This window comes from Alligator mississippiensis, chromosome 2, assembly GCF_030867095.1.
Source record: "Alligator mississippiensis isolate rAllMis1 chromosome 2, rAllMis1, whole genome shotgun sequence".
In the NCBI taxonomy this organism is placed as follows: Eukaryota; Metazoa; Chordata; order Crocodylia; family Alligatoridae; genus Alligator; species Alligator mississippiensis.
In genome coordinates this window covers 259,934,288-259,958,368 of record NC_081825.1, presented here as the reverse complement: position 1 = coordinate 259,958,368, position 24,081 = coordinate 259,934,288, and the positions used below count along the sequence as shown (strand labels likewise).

The 24,081-nt window shown below is 44.0% G+C and overlaps 1 long non-coding RNA gene across 1 annotated transcript; it reads right to left on the bottom strand.

The window, feature by feature from the left end:
- Window positions 1-730: 730 nt before the first annotated feature.
- On the bottom strand, window positions 731-23,121 carry LOC102576232 (uncharacterized). The gene is made up of 4 exons (XR_002090656.2): window positions 22,980-23,121; window positions 18,797-18,873; window positions 17,955-18,034; window positions 731-1,884 (listed from the first exon to the last, which is right to left on the bottom strand). It is a non-coding gene; the product is annotated as an uncharacterized LOC102576232 (long non-coding RNA).
- Between the last annotated feature and the right edge of the window lie 960 nt (window positions 23,122-24,081).

Genomic DNA, 24,081 nt, shown 5'->3' with positions numbered 1-24,081 from the left:
CAAAACACTGGCTTGCATCCATAGAGGCTTCTCAAGCAAATCCGAGGATGTCATTCTCCCCTTGTACTCGGCCTTGGTGAGGCCGCAGCTGGAGTACTGCGTCCAGTTTTGGGCCCCACAATTCAAAAAGGATGTGGAGAAGCTTGAGGGAGTCCAGAGAAGAGACACACGCATGATCAGAGTTTAGGAAAACAGACCATATGATGACAGGCTGAGAGCTATGGAGCTCTTTAGCCTGGAAAAGCGCAGGCTCAGGGGTGATCTGATGGCCACCTATAAGTTTATCAGGGGTGACCACCAGTATCTGGGGGAACGTTTGTTCACCAGAGCGCCCCAAGGGATGACGACTAGGTCGAATGGTCATAAACTACTACAAGACCGTTTCAGGCTGGACATAAGGAAGAATTTCTTTACTGTCCGAGCCCCCAAGGTCTGGAATAGCCTGCCATCAGAGGTGGTTCAAGCACCTACATTGAACACCTTCAAGAGACAATTGGATGCTTATCTTGCTGGGATCCTATGACCCCAGCTGACTTCCTGCCCTTTGGGCAGGGGGCTGGACTTGATCTTCCAAGGTCCCTTCTAGCCCTAATGTCTATGAAATCTATGAAATCTAGAGCCAGGGAGGTCTGAATGAAAGAATCAGGAGGAAAAAAGAATTAAAAACTTCTGAATCAAACTACAGCAAACAGTTCATGTTTTTTGGATCACAAAATATTTGGTTTAATTTTCAGATTATTTAGCCTTTTTAACCACTTTTAAATTTTGGTCAATTACTTTTTTTACAGTAATTTCAAAACCAAAAGTTGAACAATTTAATTTGGAAAATGTTGGAATAAAACATGTCTGAATTTCCTAAATGAAACATTTCCCCTAGTTTTGGGCCAAAACTATTCTCTCAATTCAATCCCAATTTGTGAATAGCTTTAGTACCTTCCCAAGTTAACATTACTGTCCATTGAAAAAAATACCTAATTCTATTTTCAATACATCTAAGACAACAAAACAACTTCACACAGTCAGAAAAGCTTCTGATTTAGCTTCTCACATTGTAGGGGTTTTTTTTTTTCTCTTTTCCTTCTGTTAGATTGTTCTTCTTCATCTCCTCACTGGTACTTATTTGCCATGATATTTGGCATTTTCCTCCTATCTTTCCTAATAAGAACAGCAGAGGCATAACAGAGCAGCTGGGTGCCTGGGGCAGTGGTGATGCATGATGGTAGTGGCATTTTCTGGCTGCTGGTGCTGCCTGTGCAGATGTGCAGCTTTAGTGGCAGTTGTTATTTTTCTACTCCTAACTCCTTCTACATCAGCATCTGGGGCTGCTGCTCCAGTCATCCTGCCTTAGTTACACTACTGAAGATCATGGATCTTGGAAGTTCAAGATAAGGATCATGCTTGCATGGAAGTCACTGGCACTTGATCACAAATGTTATGTTTTGCAGTAATTGTTCTTACACAAATTCTTTTCCAAAGGGAAAGAAAGTTTTTGGGCAGTGAAAGTTTGTTACATTTCAAACATGCAGCATGGTTTCAGCAAAGCAAACAGAGCTGTTCTGCAGATAGGAAAGTCACAGCTGTTTTTTGGACTCCCTGGAATTGAGGGACCTTGTGTAGTTCAGAGAGCAACAGACTGTAGCAGATTGGCCCAACTTGTCTCGAGCTGGCATGGCTGAGGAGGAACAGAGAACAGGAATCCATTTATGGGATTTGAGGACATGGTTGGATATGTCTGAATCTTAGTAGCCTCTTGGGTTCCACTTTATTGCTAGTTGTTCATACTCCCTGGCTTCTGCTTGGACTGCACAGACGCAATGGAACGCACAGACCCATACGTTCAGAGTTGCATTGTGGGAGATTCAATCTGGCCCGTGTGCTCAGCTCCTGAGGAAAAATGGAGTGAAAAAGGGTAAAGGTATTTAAACTGTAACTTCCCCAAGGCATAGCAATTGTAGGACGATGCAGTTTGATGTGAGGTTGACCTGAAACATAATGTTCTGGTTTGTATCAAATGGCCAAAATAAAATATTTCATTTTTGGGAATGCCAAAAACCTCTTTCTTTTGATCAGTAAGGGGGAAAAAAATGTTTTTGACATTTCTGAATCAACATTTTGACTTGTCCAGGTTTAGAATGAAACTAAATTTGAAAGGCAGGAATATCAGACAGAATTTCCACAATACCTCACACTGATGGGATTTTTTTTGTTCAACTGTATGGTCCCTGCTATTATAAAGAATAATTTGGTCATCGGCTAATTAGCTCATAAGCTCTTCAGGAGAGGGACTTTATCAACTTTCTGTGACACGATAGGGACTGGATCACGTCTGGGGCCTTGTGTGTCACTTATGTAGGATAAATAATATGGGTTGTTGTTGCAGGGCACTAAGTTGCCTGCTTCTCTAAGAGCAGAAACTGCCTGAGAGAGCCAAAAGAGCCAGACAGAAGCCCACAGGTCCATGGCAACAGGCTAAGGAGCAAATTAGCCTGCACCTGCACCTGGTCAGCTGACCGGAAGAGGCAGGGCCCTGGGCCCATACAAACCCCAGGGCTGGGACTAGAGAGGTAGTTCTCTGTCAGCTGCTAAAGGGGAAGGAGCCTCCAAGGAGATGCTGCAGCTGCCCAATATACTGCACTTGGGGCTAATGGGGCTCCAGGAGCTCACCAGGTACCCTTGCCTACAAAGCACTTAGTGCCAGGGTAGAAGTTTGACTCTTTTAAAGGGGCAGAGTACACCCCAATTTTTTTGTGTTATGTATAAGCCCAGGGGCTTATATTTTGGTTGCTGTCTTATAACACCGGAGGATCGGGCTGCGTACTGTTTTGCTTGTATAAACTAAGTGAACACTAGGGCTCTTGTCAATATAGAAATATCCTTAAAAAATCATACCTCTAACCAGAAGATGCTGGAAAATGTTGTAGTGGAAAGACTTACTCTAAGTAAGTTAAATTCACTCCCCTAATTTTACAGACATTAAATGAAGGGGTTTTTTTTATACTGCAAAACATCTACATGGAAGATGTACTTTACATAAAGCACCTTGAGTTAAGGTGTGGCCCCTAAATGTCTGGAGAAGTTTATTCACTTGCCTGGAGACTGTGCAGCCTTGATAGACAATGATGGCTGCCCCTAGGATTGTGCCAACCTATGTAACTGTGTTTGTGAACGTACAGTGTATAATTGTGGTTATGACAAGACTTTTGTTTAGCTGAATTCCATTTAACTGGTTTGCAAGGGAACACTGAATAATAAGAATAGCATCTGAGACTGCCATCAGCACAAAGAATGATTGTGGAAAAAGCAGCAGAGTCTCCCTGCTTAGTTGTGTTCCCTGAATTTGGTTTTATGCTGCACTGAATTGTTATTAAAAGACTTTGTTGCAATTACATGAAATAGTGATTTGCAGTGAGGAACAGCTTTTTTTTCCCTTTAAACCAACCCATTTGGAAAGTAAACTGTCCAATTAGAATATTCCCATAGCCATGAATATCTGTTCTTCCCATGCAAAGTCAGTAAATAATCCTTTTAAAAATGATGATTGATCATTATTATATTAATTAACCCTTGCCAAATTATATCTTTAGTTTATACTTTCAGCAGCTGTAGCACTGATTCAAATGCTATCAATAAATGTACATAATCTTCAGTTCTCTTTTGTTCTATCTCTAGGGACCATCAGTGGGTGTATTTTCTCATTCCTGTAACCCGATGGTGCCTTGTAGACCTTTAATTTCCTCCAGCATGAACATTACTCAAACTTGGTCAATGGCTAAGCTACAAAAAATGGAACCAAGAAATATCTGCAGTGTGACCCGTTTGCAGTCTCTCCACCATCAATTTTCTCTCTTGTTCAATCTTTTCAATTCCTTAGTCTCCTAGGATGCTCAAAGTTATAGGAAAGGGCTCCACAAATGAAGAATGTTCAAAGTATTTTGGTATAGGTGAAGGAGGTCTGGAGACCTGATGCATCAGGAACTTTTATGATACTGGCACTGGCAGAAAGTTTATGCAACATCAGGCCTACACATGATGCAGGTACCAAATTTAAGGTCAAGTTGGCATAGGTCACCATATTTACTGTGCAGTACGGGCATGCATATGTAGATGTGTGCCATTACTGTGCAGTAAGTTCGGTTACTGCACAGTAAATACAAACATGTAGATGTGCCCACAGAGGCATAGCCATCCCAAAGGGATGCAGGACAGACATGGCTATGATGATCCTATCAAGCCCTCTCCTTTCCTAGTTGTAAGAGATCTGAGGAGTCTTCTATTCCATTCTAAAAGATGGGGCTGTCGTCTTGGCTGCTCTGAGGGACCTCTCTCTCAACTTGACTGGCTGTTCATTATATCATGTCTCCAATTCTAAGTTTTTTACATTCTACACATAGTATTTCAATATCAAAATATTTCTGTACACTGTAGAGGAGTACTTAGAGAGCCTCCAACCTTGCATTTTAGCCTCATGCCCTAAAAGCAACAGTACAAGTCGTTCGTGCTTAGAGGATAAATAAAGAATTGTGTAGTATTTATCACTGTCAGCCTGATTCCTGGAGGCTGGTAATTCACACTGTCACATAGGCAGGTAAAATAAGTGGAGCTCCTGTTTGTCATTATGTAGCAAATGCCTGTCTGATTTCAGTCCTCATTTCTTCCACAGAATTTGAATTGGGCTGGTTCCCAGTCACCTAGTCACTTGATTCTTTCCTCTTGTGAAGGATTGTTGGGCTTCAGAACTTATATTTTTACCTTAAGCAAAATTTAAATCTTTTGATCTTATGATTCCTAACAGAACCTATGAAAGGTGACCAGAATGTAATCCATGGTTCTCACACCACACTTTCTCCAACCATTCCTTAGAATCCAAGAGGAAATCCTTTAACAGCAGATATCCTGCTGACATCCTGGAGGCTGGCCAGAAACCTTAACCATGATTTGGTAGCTTCTCAGCAGATCTGAGAGTTAAAAATGATATAGAAAGGGCACTGAGCTCCACTTGACTCCACCGATCTGTGTTTGAGTACTGTATACCGTTTTGTGAGAGAACATCCATACAGCTACCAAGTTGATTGATTGAATGACCCCTTGTAATTACAGGTAAATCAAAGGGGGAGTTATTGCACAAAACAAGACTTGACCTTGGAACTGCTTTTATTAGATCATATCTCAAGAGAAACTTGCAATGGAGTTAATATCCTTTCTCCTGAACCTGTGGTAACAGGTTCCCTTTTTTTTTTTTGCCCTGTCCTCACTTAACCCTGGCAGAGGCAGGACCAATCTCTTTGTGAAGCTCCTTCCAACAGCTTCCTGACCTGCTATGTTTGATGTATTACCTTTCTTTGGCTGTTTTATGTGCTTTGCTGTTCATCTGAGTCGTCTTGCCTAGCTTGGCTTGCCAGACTTGCTTCTATCAAGGCTGTGGTGGAAGCACATCTTCTAGTTGCAGTGGAGCTGCACTGGGGCTGGCTGGGTAGGGGAAGCAGCTTCCAGCTGTCTGCCCTTGGTGTAGCTCTCTTCTGGGTGGAACGCATGCTCACACTGCAGCTTGGGAGCCACTGGCTGTGAGAAGGAGCCATGGCATTGGGTGCAGCTTCCAGCTATACCTTCCAGCTGGGAGCATGGGGAAAGCGCCCCCTCCCACTGCTGATCTGCCATGGAAGCAGCCTGGCTTGTTCTGGACTAGAACCAGGTTCTTCTGGCCTGTGGCTTGAAAAAGCGTGCCAGCCCTTGACTTAGGTGCTTAAGGGTAGTAAGAGGGAACAGGGGAAACCTGCCTTCTCATCCCTGTTGGTTTATTATTTTATTAGACAGTTAATAACTACAGGCCCAGGGACTGGAACAGGGCCAGCCCATCCACACCTGCAAAACCTGCGGCCACAGGGGGCCCCACAGCCAAGGGGCCCCATGTGGCCGGCATCCTCCCCAGCAGGGAAGTGAAGTCACAGTTTTAAACTTGGTGCCCATTTTTGGGGCCAAGTTTAAAACTGCAGCTTTCACATTTGCTTCCCTGGCAGCTGGAAGCAGGACCCTTCCTCTACCAATGGGGCTGGGGGAAGGGGGGCGGGGCTGGGGTCTTGCCTGAAGAGTCCTGCCGTGCCTGTGGGCCAGGCAGCGCTGTGCCTGCAGGGGAGGGGACCAAGCCAGGCTGGAAGAGCCCTGCCTTATTTGTTCCCCACCAGGCCCGGCCCAGCCCAGCCCAGCCCTCTGCATCTACAGAGTTGCTCGGGATGTCTGGGCAGCAGCTCCCTGCATGTGAGTGTAATGGGGGGTCAGGGGGAGTGAGACTGAGCCGCAGGGGGGAGGGCAGAGGGCTGTCTGTGTGTGTGATATCTTTTATTAGACCAACTAAATAGAAACATTTTTTTCTTAACAAGCTTTTAGGCTTAAAAGTCCTTGGTCAGGCTGGGGAAGCATCTGCAGGTGGTGTGTATTCTTCCTGGATGGAATGAACAGTAAAGAGGCCAGAGGCTGGGCTGTAGCAAGAAGGGCAGTCAGTGGAGGTGTAAACTGAGGAGTTAGTGGGTGAGAGACAGGCTGGGGGATGAATGTAGCAAGGAAAAGTGGAGGTACCTGGGGAGTTAGATGACAGGCAGCATATAGTGTGTTATAAATCCAATGTCTATGTTTAGTCCAGGGATGTACTTAGTAGCTGTGTCTTTGAGAATTGTCCTGAGTTACTCTTTGGTATGTAGATTAGGTAAAATTCCTCCCCTGGAGGTGTCAGTTGGCAGGCGGAGAGGTAAAAAAAATCTTTCTTGTTGTTGTGAAATGAAGTTTAAAATCCAAAATCAGCTAAAATTTGGCATCTTCTATGTTTCAGGGATGTACTTGGTAGCCATGTTGGTCTGAGCCGAGAAGAAATACAAAAATGTAGAACTCTTGGTTCCAAAATGATACCTTTTATTAGACCAACTGGGAAATCACAAGAAAAAGCAGGACCCAGAGGGACAGCTTTCCATCTTCAGCTCCCTCTGTGCAAAAATGAAGTTTATTTCTTACCTATGGGGACTTTTTACCATCTATACTTTTCTCAGAGCCTAATGAAGGGCCTTTGAGGCTGAAAGCTCACAGAAAAGAAGTTTTCTTGTGATTTCCCAGTTGGTCTAATAAAAGATATCATTTTAGAACCAAGAGTTCTATAGTTTTGTATTTCTTTTATGCTTAGTCCGTGATTTTTTATATCCAGGAAGTCGATGAAGTGAAGTTGATAGGCCCATCTGTGAAAAGTGTTTTGTGAATTCCCTTTTGAGGATTAGAACTGAGAGATTGGAGGGAGAGTGGTTTTCTTGTGATAAATGTGCCCCCACAGGTAATTGGGTATTCTGGTCTTTAATAGATTTCTGGTGTGTGTTCATTGTGGTGAGCAGTTGTTGTTTGGTCTCATATGTATTTTCTATCAGGCCATTTGGTGAATTGGATGAGATATATAACGTTTCTGGAGGTACAGGTGTAAGATTCAGGAATGATGATGGTTCTGTTGTGGGGTGTAGTAATTGTGGGGGTGGTGGAGATATGTTGGCAGGTTTTGCATTTCTTTCTATGGCATGGCCTGCATCCGTTCGGTGTGTTTTGGGCCATAGGGAGTTTGCTTCTGGTGATGAGGTTAGCGATGTTCAGTGCTTGTTTGAAGGCTAGGATGGGTGGATCTGGGTAGGTCTCTTTAAGAATTGTGTCTCCTTCTAGTATGAGTTGCAATTGTTTGAGGATTTTCCATGTATGTTCAAGGGAGGGGTGATATGTCATTCATGTGCGATTCGTGGGGGTTTTCCTTCTGCACTGCAGCAGTTCTTCACTTGGTATTCAGGTGGCTCTTTCAAATGTACATCTTTATCTCTGGAGGAGTATCCTTGTTGTGTGAAAGCCTTTTTAAGATTTGTGAGGCAGCAATTCTGGGTGTCCTCAGTGAAAATTCGGTGGGATCTGAGGGCTTGGCTGTATAGCACAGGTTTCTTTGTGTGTTTAGAGTGATTGCTGGTTTTGTGCAGATATGTATGTTGGTCTGCAGGCTTCTTGTATAACATGGTTTGTTTTTTACCATTCTGGATGCTGATCATTGTGTCTAAAAAGGAGATGTTGGTGCTGGAGTACTCAAGAGATAGTCGGATGGAGGGGTGATGATTGCTGAATTTCTGATGGAACTCAATCAGAGATTGCAGGTTTTCAGTCCTAATGGTGAATGTCATCAATATATCTTAAGTATAGCAAGGGTTTAATGGTGCAGTCTTTGAGGAATTTTTTTTTCTAGGTGGCTTATAAAAAGGTTGGCATACTGTGGAGCTATTTTGGTGCCCATAGCTGTGCCCATGGTCTAGAGTAAGTGTCAGTTATTAAAAGTGAAATTGTTGTGTATGAGGATAAAGCATATAATTTCAGTAATATCTTTGGGTCTGTACTCAGAGTTGTCATCTTGCTCTTGTAGATATGTAAGGCAGGCTCGGATGCTATCCTGGTGTGGGATATTGGTATATAAGCTGGTAACATCCACAGTGGCTAGGAGGGTGTTGCTGGGAAGGTGGTCTATGTTTTTAAGTTTTCATAGAAAGTCTGTAGTGTCTTTGAAAAAACTCACTCTTTTGGTAACAAGCGGTTTAAGGATTGATGCCACAAAACCCACTGACTCCTCAAGTTACATTTTCACTGACTGGCTTGCATGCAGACCAGCCTCTGGCTTCTTTACTATTTGTTCCATCCAGGAAGAGCACACGGCAACTGCAGATGCTTCCTCAGCCTGACCAAGGGTTTTTAAACCTGAAAGCTTACTAGAAAAATGTTTCCAGCTACTTAGTTGGTCTAATAAAAGATATCAGGTTTACCCAAAGAACCTTGACTGCCATGTGTACATTTGGCTGTGGCGGGTATGTGCCCCCCAACCTGGCAGGGTCCACCCAGCCTCACCTACCAGCACTAGGAGGGGAAGGAGCCCCTCCCCACCAAAGCCCAGCTTCCATGGGGGGAGGGGGCCTCCAATTTTGTGCTTGCCTGCACCTCAATCCGCCTCCGTGCTCACTACCCCCCCCCCCCACTGCCAATGCCTTTGTCGTGTCAGGGGGCCCCAAAGCTATGCCTTGCAGGGGGTCCCAAAAAATTGTGGGTGGCCCTGGACTCGAACCTAGTCACCACCTCTTTCTTCCACCATCCAGGAAATACCTGCACCTAACTGGTGACTGTTTTTAGGCAACTAAGTCTGGGAGAGAGGAGTTTTCAAACATACACACTACTTCTGTAGTATTGGCTGGTTTAGGTTTACCCCTGCTCTGTGCACCAAGTATTGGGTTTGAATCCCAGTCTTAGGGAGCTACAGCTCTCTGTTTTAAAGTATGAAGTTTGGTGTCTGACTTGGCTTTGTGGATTTACTCCCAGAGCTAGGCACCTAACCTTTAGGTCCCAAGGTTCAGTGTCAGCGAGCTTAAAATGACAATCTGAACCAATATTTCAGATTTTCTTTCCTATCACTGATCAGTGATATAAAAACGTGGTTTGAAAAGCATTATGAATACTGGGGATCTGGAAGGGAATGAGGGAGGCATCACTGCTCCATTTACATTCTGGTCACTTTCTGGAACTTTTCTCAGGAACCACAAGAGTGAAAGACTTAAATTTCAATTTATAGAAGAACTAGATTAGAATGAAAACAAGCTTCAAATACTGGTGTCTGGATCAGAACATCTGAGTTTTGTCCAGCTTTAGTTTTGGGCCCTCTTTCAGGAAATCAATCCTATTCAGGTTAAACATATGCTAAATTCATCCACTGAGTGTTGAACTTTCTTAGGAGCAAAAGTACTATTGGCAACTAATGGAATTTATATGCTTAAATCCTATTAATTGGGATTTTTAGGAAAGTCTAAGCACATGTTTAGCCATGCACATATGTTCTCCAAAGTAGTGGTGGATTTAGGTCTATGTTTCTGTACTCTCCCAAATTGTGATAATCAAGGTTTTGCAGTTAAAGCTGTAGAACAGCACTTTGTTTTATTCCAGTTGTACCATATTTTTTGTGTGATCTTGGGTAAATCACTTAGTCTTTTTCTCAGTTGCCTATCTGTAAAAGGCTGATAACAGTACATTATCCTATATTCTCAATGGTCAAGACCAGGGGCAAGCAACCTTTTTTAAGTTGCAGGCTAGAACAACCGAATGACAAGGCCAGGTGGTTTCACTAGTGCATCCACAATGGGGGAGAGCTTTCCTTGTTCCTCTGCCTGAGCCACACAACTAGGAGTTGTACCTATGCTGATGCTGCTTCATTCAGCCCTCCTGCTCCCTGGCTGTGGTGCGAGTATAGCTTTCAGCTGGAGGGGAGCTATGCTAGGGCCAGGCTGGGAAGTTGGAGGAGATGGGGGTGGGAAGGAATGAAGCAGCTTCCAGCTTTATGGCTCTGGTGCAACAACTGTCCAGCTGAGACCTGTGCCTGCAGCACTGCTGCTTCACTCAGTCCCCCCAACTCCCTAGTTGTTGGAAGCTGTGCCAGAGCCAGGCAACTGGAAGCTGCTTCCACACTCCTCCAGCTTCTCCTTGATTCCACCCTTACACAGCCCAGCCCCAGTGCAACTCCGTACCAGCTGGAAGCTGTTCCCGTGTTGCAACCTTGGGGTACGTGGGGGTGGAGACAGAGAGAAGAGCGCAGCTTCCAGCTCCCTGGTATGGGTGTAGGTATGGGCACAGGCAAAGACCTGTGGCTCTGCAGGCCAGATCTGATGGCTCCATGGGCTGGGTGTGGCTTTTGGGCCAGATGTTGTCAACCCCTGGTCACGAGAGCAAGAGGATAAAAATTCTGTGGAGCAGGGATTGTGTCATGGCTTATGGGCATTATTCTAGTGCCTGGAATAATGCAGCTCTGATCTTGCTCAGGGCTTCCATACAACTGTAAAATAAAATGCGTTTCTTATTAAGTAGACCTCTGATGTGCTATGAAATATTCGCTGTCAAATGCAGAATTATTTTTTTCATTATAAAGTACATTAGTTGCTTGCACACTAAGAATAAATATTACAAATGTGCCCAAATGGCAAACTTTATATCCTGATCTATATTTTTCCTCAGTAAGTAGTAGGAATTTGGGATGAACTCTGGTTGCTACTTTGAGTATTTGCATATAGAAAATTATGATGTGCTTTGTGAATCAAGGCCAGCACTGAAACTGAAGCTGAAATTCTACTCAAATTGTTTTGACAAAAAATCTCTTTGGAACTTTGACTCAGTGCTCTTCTATAACAATAAAGTATTTAGTTTATTAATTATCCTTGTTAACTTTGAATTTGGTTTCAATAATTGTAATAACCTTTCTTTTAACTTGCATCCTATGATCACATATCCTGCTCCTCAGGGTGCCAAATGCAGTACAATGCCAGGAGAGTTGATATGTTACTCAACAGCCTTTTAAAGAAAGTAAATGCACCAGAACCTGCAATTTTAAATTGGTCATTTAAGGCCATATCACTCTTCCGAGATCAATATTTTCTTGTAAGTAGTTTTTGTGATCCACATTGCTCATCATCATGTATTTCTTTGTAGATAACTGGAGCCTATATACTATACGTGAAAGCAAATATTAACATTGGTGTGGTGGTTTTTTGTTAATAAGGCAAACAAAGACTGGTTCAAGCTCCTGTTTGTCTATGACCTTTTCCACATCCTTAAATAGAAAACAGTTCCTTTCACTGAATAGTTGGCATGAAGAAATAACAAGGCAAACATGAAAAAAGGTTAATATAATTGAAAGGTAAAAAAGGCTTTATTATGGCAACTGGCATACTGATATCATATCATGAGACAGAAGTCTTACAGATATGCATTTGTTTAAACTGATTTATTGGTGTGTGCTTTCATATTATCTGTAGATGAAATAGATCACTCTAATCAGCTCTATTCAGTAAGTCTCTTGGGAGAAACTTATTTTGCTCGATAGATTATATCAGCCACCATTTTCTATGATGTTCTTAAAAGACCAGATACTCACTGAGAAGTTAAGTGAATACAGTAAAGTGCATGGTTTCAGGACTGAAAGAGGGCTATGTGCTTATTTGAAGTATGAACTTATCCAAACTTAGTTGCATTTTTCATGGGAAAAACTGTTTCATCCTGTTCAGACATCCATGTCCATTGTTCCAGTCTCCTAAAAAGTTTAATGGAATAAGAAGTGCTAGCAGTTTGTCTCAGGATATCATGAAGTACATCTGAATGGTTGCCCTGGAGCTACATCGTTGAATCAGTGGCAGAAAAGCAGTAGTGCATACAGGGAGTTATTAACTCCTGATTGAAAGGGTGATGCATATAAGCATGAATCCTGGGACATTTGTGTTCTGGGACAAACACAGGTGCAACTTTTTCTGGAATAAATGCAATGTCTGTTCCTAGCCTAAGTGCAAGTCGTTTATACATTTAACTGATATGCAGGTAATGAGATTTTTACAATGTAAGCAACAGGCAACAAATAGACTGGCATTATGTTTTGCAGTTATGCAAATTGTGCATTTATCTGGTATTCCATGCAAGTGGAGTACAGAGTTTTTGATCCCACATGGTCTTGCTTTCTTTATTGGGACTACTTACATAACAAGGTAGGGCTCAGGTTGAGCAGAGGTGGTAGTATCTGGCCGTGTAGAGTACAACATTCATGAAAAAGTACTTGCTTAGGATGAAACGAGCTGTGCTGAAAGTTCCTTTGCTGTTTTTGGAAAGAATTATGATGATTTTTTACATAGAGTTGCAAAATTTGGAAGAACTGAATTTTTAAGTACACCTAATCCTGTTTGGACAGGATTAAATTAAGCCCTACACAAGGAGGAGGGAGAAGGAAACGGACAGAGAAATTAGAGTTAAGAAAGGATGCCTATTCAAATGTACAGGAAATAAATTAGTTTCTTCTTATAAGTGGCTCCTACTCTGGAATGTGGCCAGAAATCCTGTGCTTATGTCAGTACTTTTCAGTATTTGTTTAGGGAGATGGATAATTATAGGGCAGGAAGGGATTTCAAGGGTCATTTAGTTCAACCCCTTGCATAAATAAAGTATTCAGTTCCTGAACATCTCAGACAGAAGATGTTTCTGCTTCTTCTTTAAAAACCTCCAGTAAAGGAGAGTCTACAACTTCCTTGGGCAGCTTGTTCTATTGTTCTATAGTTTATACAGTTAGGAAGACTTTCCTGAGAATTAATCTAAATCTGTATTGTTGTGGTTTAAATTCATTGTTTTGTGCTCTGCTCTCTGTGGCAGGTCTTCTCTTCATTTATGGTAGCTTTTCAAGTAATAGAATCATAGGTTTGGAAGGGACTTCAAGGGCCACCCAATCCAACCCACTGCTTATTCCTAAAATATTCCAGACAAATGTTTATCTAGTATCTCCTTGGAAATCAGCAATGAATGAGATGGCCACAACCTCCCTGGGCAGCTTGTTCTGACAGTACAAAAGTTTTTCTTCTGAGATTCAACATATCTGTCTTCCTGCAGTTTAAAACCATTGCATTGTGTCCTGTCCCTATGGTAAGGGCCAACAGTTGTTCTCCCTCTTCTTTATGGCAGCCTTTCAAATGTTTGGAAACTGCTATCATGTTTCTCTTCTATTTCCTTTTCTCCAAAATAAATAAATAAGCCTAGTTCTCTCAATGTTTTGTCTTATGGCTTGTATTCCAAACCCTTTTATTATCTATGTTGGTCATCTCTGGATCCTCCTCAGTTTCACTCCACCCTTCTTAAAAAGTGAAGGCCAGAACTGCACACTATACTCCCGCTGAAGCTTAATCAATACGGGGTGTGTCTACACAAGATGCTATGTTGCTGTAGTGATGAACTATGGTGATGTAGCATCTGTGGGCACAAACTGTGATGCTGATGCTACATCACCGTAGCATCTAAAAATAACTGTGCTGCTGGTACTGTGCATAGTCATTTAGTACTAAAGCAAACACTAAATGACTGTGCAGTGCCAAATGTGCAGTCAGGGGCATGTGTAGACATGCCCACTGAGTAATGTGGTGCTATCAGCGCATTGGGCCAGACTCCGGTGTCACGTGTATCAGCATCCCTGCACTGAAAAAGATGGTGGGGGTGCTTTAAAGAAAGTTCATTTGATAAGCTTTAGTTAAAGTGCCCCTACTGCCATTTTTCAGCACCTTGCATAAATACACTGATACACTTGACACTGATACACGTGAGCTCCCGGGGCTTTAATTAAAGCACCCCCGCCCCAACTCCTGGAGCATATGTATAAATGCCCAATGGGGCAGAAATGTCTCCAGTATTATTTATCCAATTAATAGCAAGTTGCAGGTTGCAATGGCTCAGCTTCAAGAGAATGGCAGGAGATGGCTCTGAATAATGCCTTTGTTCAGATACAGGTTCAAACCTGCTTTAAGTGGGGGCCTTGTTACACAGTAACTTTAAGTGGTTTCTGAAGCTGTTAACCTGGATTAGTTGCATGTTAACACCTCTTAAATGGTTTAAAGCACTCCTTTTAAAGTTATGCCCCTCTAGTGCAGGATTATGTCTAATCTGCCTAATTTTGTACCAGTTCTATTAAGGTGTGGCCACTTCAGACCGCTGTTCCACCCAAGCTGAAGTCCTTCAGCATCCCAGTATTCAGTGGCTCCTCCCAAGTCAGGGTGAGAGGGGACGCTGGGGTGCTGTAGGGCTGGACACAGTGCCTTTGCCCCACTGTTCCCAACAGGCAGAGATAGCACCACAGCCCTGGAGCTTGCTCACTCTCCTTGGGCCCAGTGGTCTGGGAACATACCTGGGGAGGTGGGCACAGGGATGGGACTTCCTGCCTCTGCTGGGGTTGGGAGGCAGTTGTGAACGATGCAGCCTCCCCTCCTGCTCTGTGCAGCCCAGCCCAGATGGGCAGTGCTGAGCCCTGCACTCCATACCCAGAGTTGCTTGGCTGCTGCACGGGGGTTCAGGGGCTTCAGGTGCCTGCCAACCTCAGCCACTGCTGGGTGAGCCAGGAAGGGGGAGCTGGCAGCTGGACGCTTCACATCCCAGTGGAGTGTGGGGTCAGCAGGTACACATTTCACAGCTGCTTGGCCCCACTGGTGTGCGTGTCCAGGTCCTGAGGATCCAATCCTATTTTCTTCCAGAGCCCACCCCACCCTGTGACACTGTGGCCCAGGCTGCTGGCAAGCTGGGTGCTGCCCTGAGCTCCAAGAGGCCTGATCCTTCACCCAGGCACCATCGGAGCTCTGAAAGTGTGGGGCAGGGGTGTGGGCTCAGAGAAGAAAAGGATTGGGACCCTTGGAGCTCAAGCAACAAGCTGGCCCCATCGTTAGCTCCTAGTCCTGCCCTTAGTTACCAAACTTCTAGGGGCAAATCACAGCTGTGCAGATGAAGGGCAGTCAGAGGTGGCTTAGGTATGACTGCTCCACTAAGTTGAATAACATTAAGCTGATTAACATTTGTTCAGCTTACAGTGTAAGGTGCAACAAGGCCTTGAGAGGCTGGCTTGTAAGCAGGTTGCATAGCCTGTTGGTTTTTGCAGGTGGGTTCTGTTTCCTGAGGACCTCCCCCGCTAGTTCTCTCAATTATAACACAGTCTTTGAGTAACAAGCCAGCAACAAAATAAACAAGACCAAACCTTGCTTCCCTGTTTTGGGCTCCAGGAGGTAGGGTAGCCCTTTGGTTCTGAGCCTGGCACAGCAGTTTGGCCTCTCCTTGGTAGCAAGTTTATTGTGTTCACAGTCTGCCTCTTGCTTGCAAACTGTTCACTCGCCATTTGCTTCCTTTCTGCTTTCTCCCCTGGAGTTTTAAGATCCCAGTGGGAAACTCCATCATTATGCAAATACCACGCACCTGGGCTTTCAACAAGGCTGGCTATTTCCTAGTAAGTGGACAGGCCACCCTATTAGTGACCTAAAACCTGGGCCACCACTTCTGGGTAAGTACCCTCGCTGCTAAACTAAATGTTGAGAGGGCCACAGAATGAAACAGAATCCCAAACACTCAAGGGCGTAAGACTGCAGTTAGGCAGCTTCCTATGTGGCATTCAGATGTGTAGAGTGAAATAGGATTTAGTCCATTATAATTGCTGGTATTTTTCTTTCAACAGATATCGGGGAAATTAATCTTCCATTATTCCTAACTCGCATTTTTTAGCTATTTTGATTACTAAATTCCTCATCCTTGTTTTCCTGATTTTTGTCATCAAGAATAAGCCTCTACTATAACATCATTACTGTTCTTAATCCCATTTATCTTCACAGAGAAACATATAGGCCTTTCTCTTCCTCTTGTATATTAGACCAAGTATGTATATTCTTGACATACTATTCTGTGTCCTTCTTGTCTCCTTTACCTCTCTTTTCAGAACAAAAGGTATTCTTCTCAGTGCTGTTTAATCCAATGATCATATTTATCTTGTTAAGTCATAGCTATCTATAAAAACAAAATGACTAAAATCATCTTATGTAAAGAAAACTTTCTTAGCACCCAGACCACTGTTCACTATTTGCTAACCTATGATTTTCATTTTTAATTTTTTTAGACTAATTGGAAAGTGGTATTTTTTTCTCAATAAAATAAATAATTTATGTTGCCCTCACTATACCATTTGAATATACAAGATACCATGCTGGTAAGTCAGATCCAGTATATATGAGCTATGGAAAATTAAATTAAAACCCGAGGTGGTACATTTTAATAAAGGTGTGGATTTAACTACACTAACTGTAAACTTTCTGTTGCTCTTTAACTTGTGAGCACTCCACATGATTACTTGTCCTCTTTGTCTGTCAACATCCACAGTAGGAGATGGATAATGTACATTACTTCAGTGTAAAAATATGTGGTGTATATGAAGGTACGAAGGAAGGCTAAGTGGAGTTAAATCTAAGTGGAATTCTTATTTCTTCTCTAAAAAGGTCACATCTTTCAAAATCTTATGATTAAGTTTTAGCATGGCTATTGAGTTCTTTCCTGCATTCTTTATACTTCCTCCTTATAATACTTGACTTTATGTATTCTATTAGATCAAATCCTGTTTATGATGTATAGACAAGGGAAGGAAATTAATTACTGATAATTAATATCCTTTATTTGAGGCATTCTGGTTTTAATGTTTGTTTTCTTTTAACTATTCCCTCAGTTATAGCATTTTCTTGAATTTCACGTTTTTTTCTCACCTTGTATCAGCTTCTGCTTTCCCTCTAATTTTACTGTTTTTGATTTTATATTTTTTACCTATTCCAACTGCTCCCTCTTGCTTTTTTCTTTCAATATTGTGTCTCCCTGAATAGATTTTCGTTTTGATTTTAAGGGTGGTTTTTATTGTCTTAATTTTCTTTTTTAATTCTTGTTTAGATCCAGAGGACTTTAAATATACAACTCTTTGCACCATAAAAAAGGTTGATCTCCTGCTTTAAGAGCCCTGGAGGGATGAGGGAAATAAGGAAAATTACAAAGACAGATGTGGCTGCACAAGAAACCTTTAACTATCTGCAATTAGAAAAGAGATACCCAGAAATGAACATATTTTGACTTAAACAATTTTATGACCACTGCATGAGAACTGTTGCAGAGATGCATACTGGCTTTAACTTTCCAGGGAAATGTTCAGTTGTCTTAAACATGAGACCAACCTGTGATTCCTTACCTCATTTATTATATGTTTACAAATTTCTGTAAGTGATGCAGGAGGTCTCAGAAAATAACCTGGTTACCTACACAGCCCCCTTCTTCATTCCCACTGTGTGACGTGCTTTGCATTGTTACACGGAGTGTGAATTACAGTTGTACAGGCACTCTTAATTCTGGCATGTCTCAACATTTGAGCATTTGACTTCACAACTTAAATATTCTTTTAAGATAGTAGTGCTTTTGGATGTGTTTTCTCTTTTTTGTAAAAATTCTGTTGTGATACCAAATTAGAACCATTAAAGCCACCAGACACATTTCTTCAACTTGAGTACTGGAAGTACTATCTACTTTTGGGGATTAAGCACAAAATGGGGTTGTGAAAAATTGCTTACCCCAGTCTTTCACCATGTTTATTATGGAATCCCTGGGTTCAATTCCAATTATTCTCCAATCCTCCGTTCAATTCCAAGTTCTGAAGGTGAGTATAAAGTAGGAGAATAGAAGGGATTATAATCACTAGTTTATCTCTGACCCCTTCCACCTCCTATATATTTCTCTTTCTTCTCATCACTCTTCCCTGGCACTTGTAATTCTTATACTTTTCAATCAATTCAACTGTTTATCTCTTTTGCCTGCAATTCACTGTTACCTGGGTACTAGCTATGGGAGAACTGAAATAATGGTCTTCTTAAACTACAAATAGACATTACATTTGTCCCAGGATAACCCATTTTATCCCAGGACAAAGACAATCTTTATCCTTATCTTATCCCAGGATAAATCTTAAAATGTTCATGGGATGAGAAGTACTAACAATTTATCCTGAGATATTGTAAAGTGCATTTGAATGGTTGTCTTGGGATTGCAGCACTTATTTGTTGGCAAAAAAGTGGCAGTGCATTCAGCTGCTCACTAAACCCTGATTAGAAAGATGATGTGTATACACGTCAACCCCAGGGGCAGGCTCATGGCAAACTCACTATAACACTGGCATCCAGGTGGTTGGCCTGTGGGGAAAGTGGCTGGCACCACACAGCCTGGAGGGGGCCTGTGGAGTGGCCCAGCCCTGGAGGGCTCCCAGGATAAAAGGAGAAAGAGAAAGAGGGAGCACCGGAAGTCCTACCTGATACCCTCCCTGCACCAGGAAGCCCCTGCAGGAGCTGGCTGTTGGATAACAGTGCCAGAGCCCAGTCTGCAGGGGGAAACCCTTTGTGGGACCTGGGAACATGCTCACCTGCAGCAGTAGAGCTGGGGATCAGTCCTGAAGCAGGACCCCTGCCAAACCAGAAGAAGCCACAGATGTCCAGGAACCTGTGGGGGAGAGAACAGGTATTGGCGCATGAACCACAGCCAGTGAGGCAGGGGATGCGTGCCTGATCAAGCAACTGCTTGCTCACCACAATGACGACGGGTACTCTGAGGGCACCTTCTGCTGAGGTTAGAGCATGGAAGTGAAGCAATTAGAGGTCCCCTGCTTACCCACGCTGTTCGAGCATCTTGTGTTCAGTTATAGTTAAGTTGTACATTCATTAAGGTGGGAGAGCCTAACCATACTCCTGCAAAGAACAATGTGGGCAGGAGTTCCTAGGGAATGAACAGTGCCAGTGTCCAGAGCTGATTACTCGAAGCAGACCACCTGAGTGGAAAGGGGTGAAGTGCAGAGGAGGAGAAGCCTCATAGAAGAAATACTAGCAGAGACTCTGGGTACAAAGAAAAGAAATACTGAACAACACCTCCAGGTAACCTTAAACAACACCAAGTGGTGGCAGGCAAGTAGGCCCCAGGATTCCGCTCGGGACATGCTGTTGGCTTAGAAATGGTATTTAACCAGTTTGCTTTTTGGGAGTTGACTTATAGGTATAGATATATGTATTAGAAGGGTTTAAGATGGACAGCAGGGGTTAACTGTTTTCTAAGAAGCTTGAGTGTTACACATACAGTTTCTCACAGCCTTCAAGGCAGACAGGCTATCTAACATAACAAGGCCAACAGATGAACACACATTCTGGTAAACAGAGGGAGTATGTACTACATTGCCCATAACACAAGATAAAGTAACACTAGCTACCAAGGGCCCAGAGCAGGGTGGGGCTGAGTCCTGGTTTTGGGGGAACAGACCAAATTAGGAGAAGGCCCAGAAAGCTACATGGACATATGACCACAGAAAAACAACCAACCAGAGACAGCCACAGATGAGAAGTCATCAGGAGGCAAGGAGTATACAAAGCAGAGACCTGAAAGTAACAAAGTGTCCCTCTCTCCTCGTCCCTTCCCATCCCTCCTCCTCATAGGGGTCCCCATCCCCATCTCCTCAGAGGTTACCCAAGGCCACCACGGACAGAGGGCATACCACGAGCCTGTCTTATCCACCCCAATGGAGGGGGGCTGTGGGCCTTGGCATTCCACCTCCAGACTGCTGACATCTGACACCTAAGAGAGCCTCAGAGTGAAGGCTGCACCCTGGCCAGATGTACTTTGACTCTGGTGACAGCCCTAGGATTTGGCAGATATATAGAATTGCTTGATTGTTTGTATTGCTTTCTTTTTATCACTGTGTATCAATAAATTTGTCTATTTATTGAATGGAAAGGTTGTGGTCAGTCTGAGGGTGGGTCCTTCTCTGGAACAAGGCCGTTGTGTTCTAAATCCAGAGCAAACAATGGTAGTGGCAGAACTTTGGGCATGGGTCTGCCATACCAGGACATTTCTGTTCTGGGACAAATGAGGCACAACTTGTCCCATGACAAATGCAATGTCTGTTCCTACCTTTACAGTTGGCATCACCGTGGGCCCTAGCAGCTGGAAGAACTATTGCAGGAGAAGACCTGTTCTTCCTGTACCTAGAGTATAGCATCTCCATTATAGTGTCTGTCTGCTCACTTTGCTCTGTGAGGATGGCCTATGCTCATCTGATACACAGGAGTGATTTCATGATGGAGCATGCTTGTTGCAAACGGAATGTATGGCGAGTAATGCTGCCAACATACTCTGCAGAAGAAGGCAAAAGAGACTTTCATATACTTAGAAGTTGACCAGATTAGATAGATTTTCATGGAAGTGGCAAAAAGGGGCTAAACTTCAAATTACGCAGGAGACAGGGTAGAGTTTCAAACTTAACGTGACCCCAAAGCATGCAGTGCTAGAGTTGTTTTTCAGCAAACTGGATGGAAGAATTTTCCATGAACAAAGCAAGTTGTTTCCCCCAGCTTTATTCTCAGAAATAACTGAATAATTTTAGCTGAACGTTTTCAAGCGTCATACTGAGAGGGAGAGACTTGGCTCAGAAAATTCCAGTTCGAATGATTTTAGCTTGGGGAAATTTATAAGCAATTGAAAAAGCATGATCTTATAAAATGAACCATGGTGGTCTTAACTACAGGCTACCTTCCCCACCTGTGGTAAGCAGATGGAAACAAACCTTTATTATATCTATCTATCTATCTATCTATAGTGCCATTTGGATGATGATGTGCATGTCATTATCTGCAAGAGTCTGACAAGTGTTTCCAGGTAAAATGCAGCAGCTCTAAGCTCTGCTCCACTATATGAACGTTACTTTATTAAATGGGCCACTTTATTTGTGTATTTAAGGCCTCCCAAATCTCTTGTGAGTAGTTTCGTATACCTCAGCTGAATGTAACTGGTGGATTTGAGTTGTTTCCGCACCCCCTCCCCCTTCATTTTCTCCACTTTGCTGTGGAGCAGAAGTTTACTATTAGTCTGCTTTCAGTGTGACGGGGGCAACCTTCAAGGCCTGGTTACAGTATCAGCCCACCCACCTGTCTAGGGCAGTCTGCCCGGTCTCATCTGCCATGCCTTGCTAATATACTCATTGTAATAATGCCAGAGGCTGCCCATTTAATGCCCTGATGACCAGGGCTTTACACATGGCTCCGACCTCCCCTTAGTGTCCCCGGCTTTGCAGATGTCATCATAAGTTGTTCCTATTACCAGTCCAAGGCCAGGCCAAACTCTGCCCCTTGCTGGGCCTCTGTCATTCCTTCTGGCATTTGGTCCTTCACTGGGCCTCATTCATACCACCCACTCTCACTAGGCCTCTTTCGTACTGCCCCTCACTGAGTCACTCTCAACCCACCGTACTCCGTGCCTTACACACCACACGGGCTTCCAAGCTTACCTACTCTCACTTGGACTGGTACCTCACACAGCCCTCTACTGGCCCTGTATCCCACACTGGGTTGAACTCCATCTCTAGCCCCACTCCGGGCTCTTTGGTTCCCCTTTCCAGGGGTCACCAGGGTCTTATTACCCCCCCCCCCCCCCAAAAAAAAAAAAATGGGACTCAGGCAGCACATAGACATACTTGGCCCCTTCCTGTTCCCTTGCTGGGGCCACACTATTGTCCCCTTTTCTGGGGCCAACACCTCTTCCTCCTTCTTTGGGGCCACTTGGGGTCTTACCCACCCATGAGGCTGAGGCATCATACAGACATGCCTGTCCCCTTCCTGTTCCCTCATGGGGACCAACTCCACACCCCCTCCCTGGGGCTTAGGGTTTGATACTCCAGGGGCTCAGGTGTCCATGTACATGCCTGGCCCCCTGCTCTTAATGACCCACCAGATGGTGGGAGCTGGGGTTATAAGGTGCCCCTACCTGCTTTCCACTGCTGAGGCAACTGGCCTGGCGTTTCTGGGGAGCCACCTCACCACAGGCAGCCCCATCAGGGCATTCTTCCTTGGCAGGGTACAGTTTTAGGTCTTACCCAGTGCCAATATGGGCCTACCTGTCCTTGGTCTAATTCTCTCTCTGGGGACCTGGCTGTAGTTCTTGGGCTGCTCTCTCTCCTGGGCCCATTTCTAACACTGACCCACTTCAGGAATCCTCCCCTCCAGAGGCTGTATTGCATCCTCCTTCATCACAGCCAGCATGCTGACTGACCTCTATCCTGTTGGCTCTGATGTCCATGTCCCAACCTCCCCCCTGGAGAAGACCATCAGCTTATATAGGCTCTGGCCCCACCTCCAGGCCAGCTGGGGCACCAGAGGGCTCTCCACAGCCCTGGCCTGCCCCTCGTGGTGGGCTCAATTACCCTGCAGCCTTATGGCCCTGGCCCCCTTACACTGACCAGTCAAGGGATCAGCATGTCAGAGTGGGAGCTGCTGCTCTCCATGCTCCAGATGGGGTTCCCCTCTAGGCCCCATGACAGAGCCATCACCACAAGCTGGGCTGATGTAGCACCCCCACGAAGCTGGATGAGGCCTAGTTCCCCTGAGCTCCCTGGCTTCACCCCTGCCCTATCTAATCAGGGCCTGCCTAGCCCCTGTGTAGGCCTGCAAGTTGCAAGCCCCCTTTCTAGGCTGGGCCTTGCTTTCTCTAGGCCCAAGCCTTCTTCCTGGGGCTTGGGACACTACTTGGTCCCCAGAAACCTCCTGCCATCCTCATAGTTCCTCCCTTACCTCCAAAGTGCTTCGAGCACCAGCTCAGCCAGGAGTTGTTTCAGCTGCCAGCAGCAAACTACTGGCTCAGCCCTGATGCCTGAGCTAAAATGGAGGCTGCTCAGTCCTCTCCTCTGATCACATGGCCCATCTAGCAGCCATGTGACTATTTTATCAGGGCCTGCCGCACCTGGCAGTTGCCCTGCTACCTGCTGTCACCCTGAAAGTGGCAGGTGCCAAAGGTGTTCTGCCACATGCCTTCCCCCTTAAAAGAGAAGAAAAAGGTAAGTGGCTCCCAGTCTCCACTTTTAACCATGAGGTAACAGTAACACTTGTAGTCCGCAGGTTTGTCATTGCCCTGAAATAGAATAGTTTTCTGAAAGCATACTGTTAGGTTTACAATAATTTGGATTTTTAAGAAGTATTAGCTTTACAGCTGAATACAAGGCATGACCTGTGGCCTAGTAATGCAGCTGACCACAAGGCAGAATGATAGCTAGGCCTTTGCTTGTGTCAAGTAATCATTTTAACTGCAACAAGCATTTTCTGAGTTAAAAAGTGAATCTGTGTCTGTGTGCTAAAAAAAATCAGCTACAGCTATAAGTAAGATAAGACAGAGAAACCATTGTTTGAGCTTACTGGTTGTGTCCTTGAGAAGTATCTTCTACTGTGTAAGGTTTTGCTAACATAATGTTACTGTTACTTAACTTTTAGCTTTTAAAAAGTGCTAGTTCAGCTTAATAGAAATATGCTGTTACAAAGATTTGTAGAGCACCGCCCCAAGTATTGCTTTTTGTTAACCATATAGTCTTGCTTTGTTGTAAGAAGTATAAAAGATCGCCTCACCCTTGAGGGGGGGCCATTTTGCCTTTTGCTGGCTTTATGGTCTTTGCTCGAGCAAATAAACAGCTGTCTTTCTTTACCCGCGTTGTCTGTCAATCAAATTACAGCTAGACAACGGACCTTAGGGAGGTTTCTCTCACCACACACTCCAGGGAGGTCCCCAAGGACTGGAAGAGGGTCAATGTTGTGCCGATCTTCAAGAAGGGGAGGAGGGAGGACCTGGGTAACTATAGGTCATTTAGCCTAATTTCTGTCCCAGGGAAAATCCTGGAAAAATTCA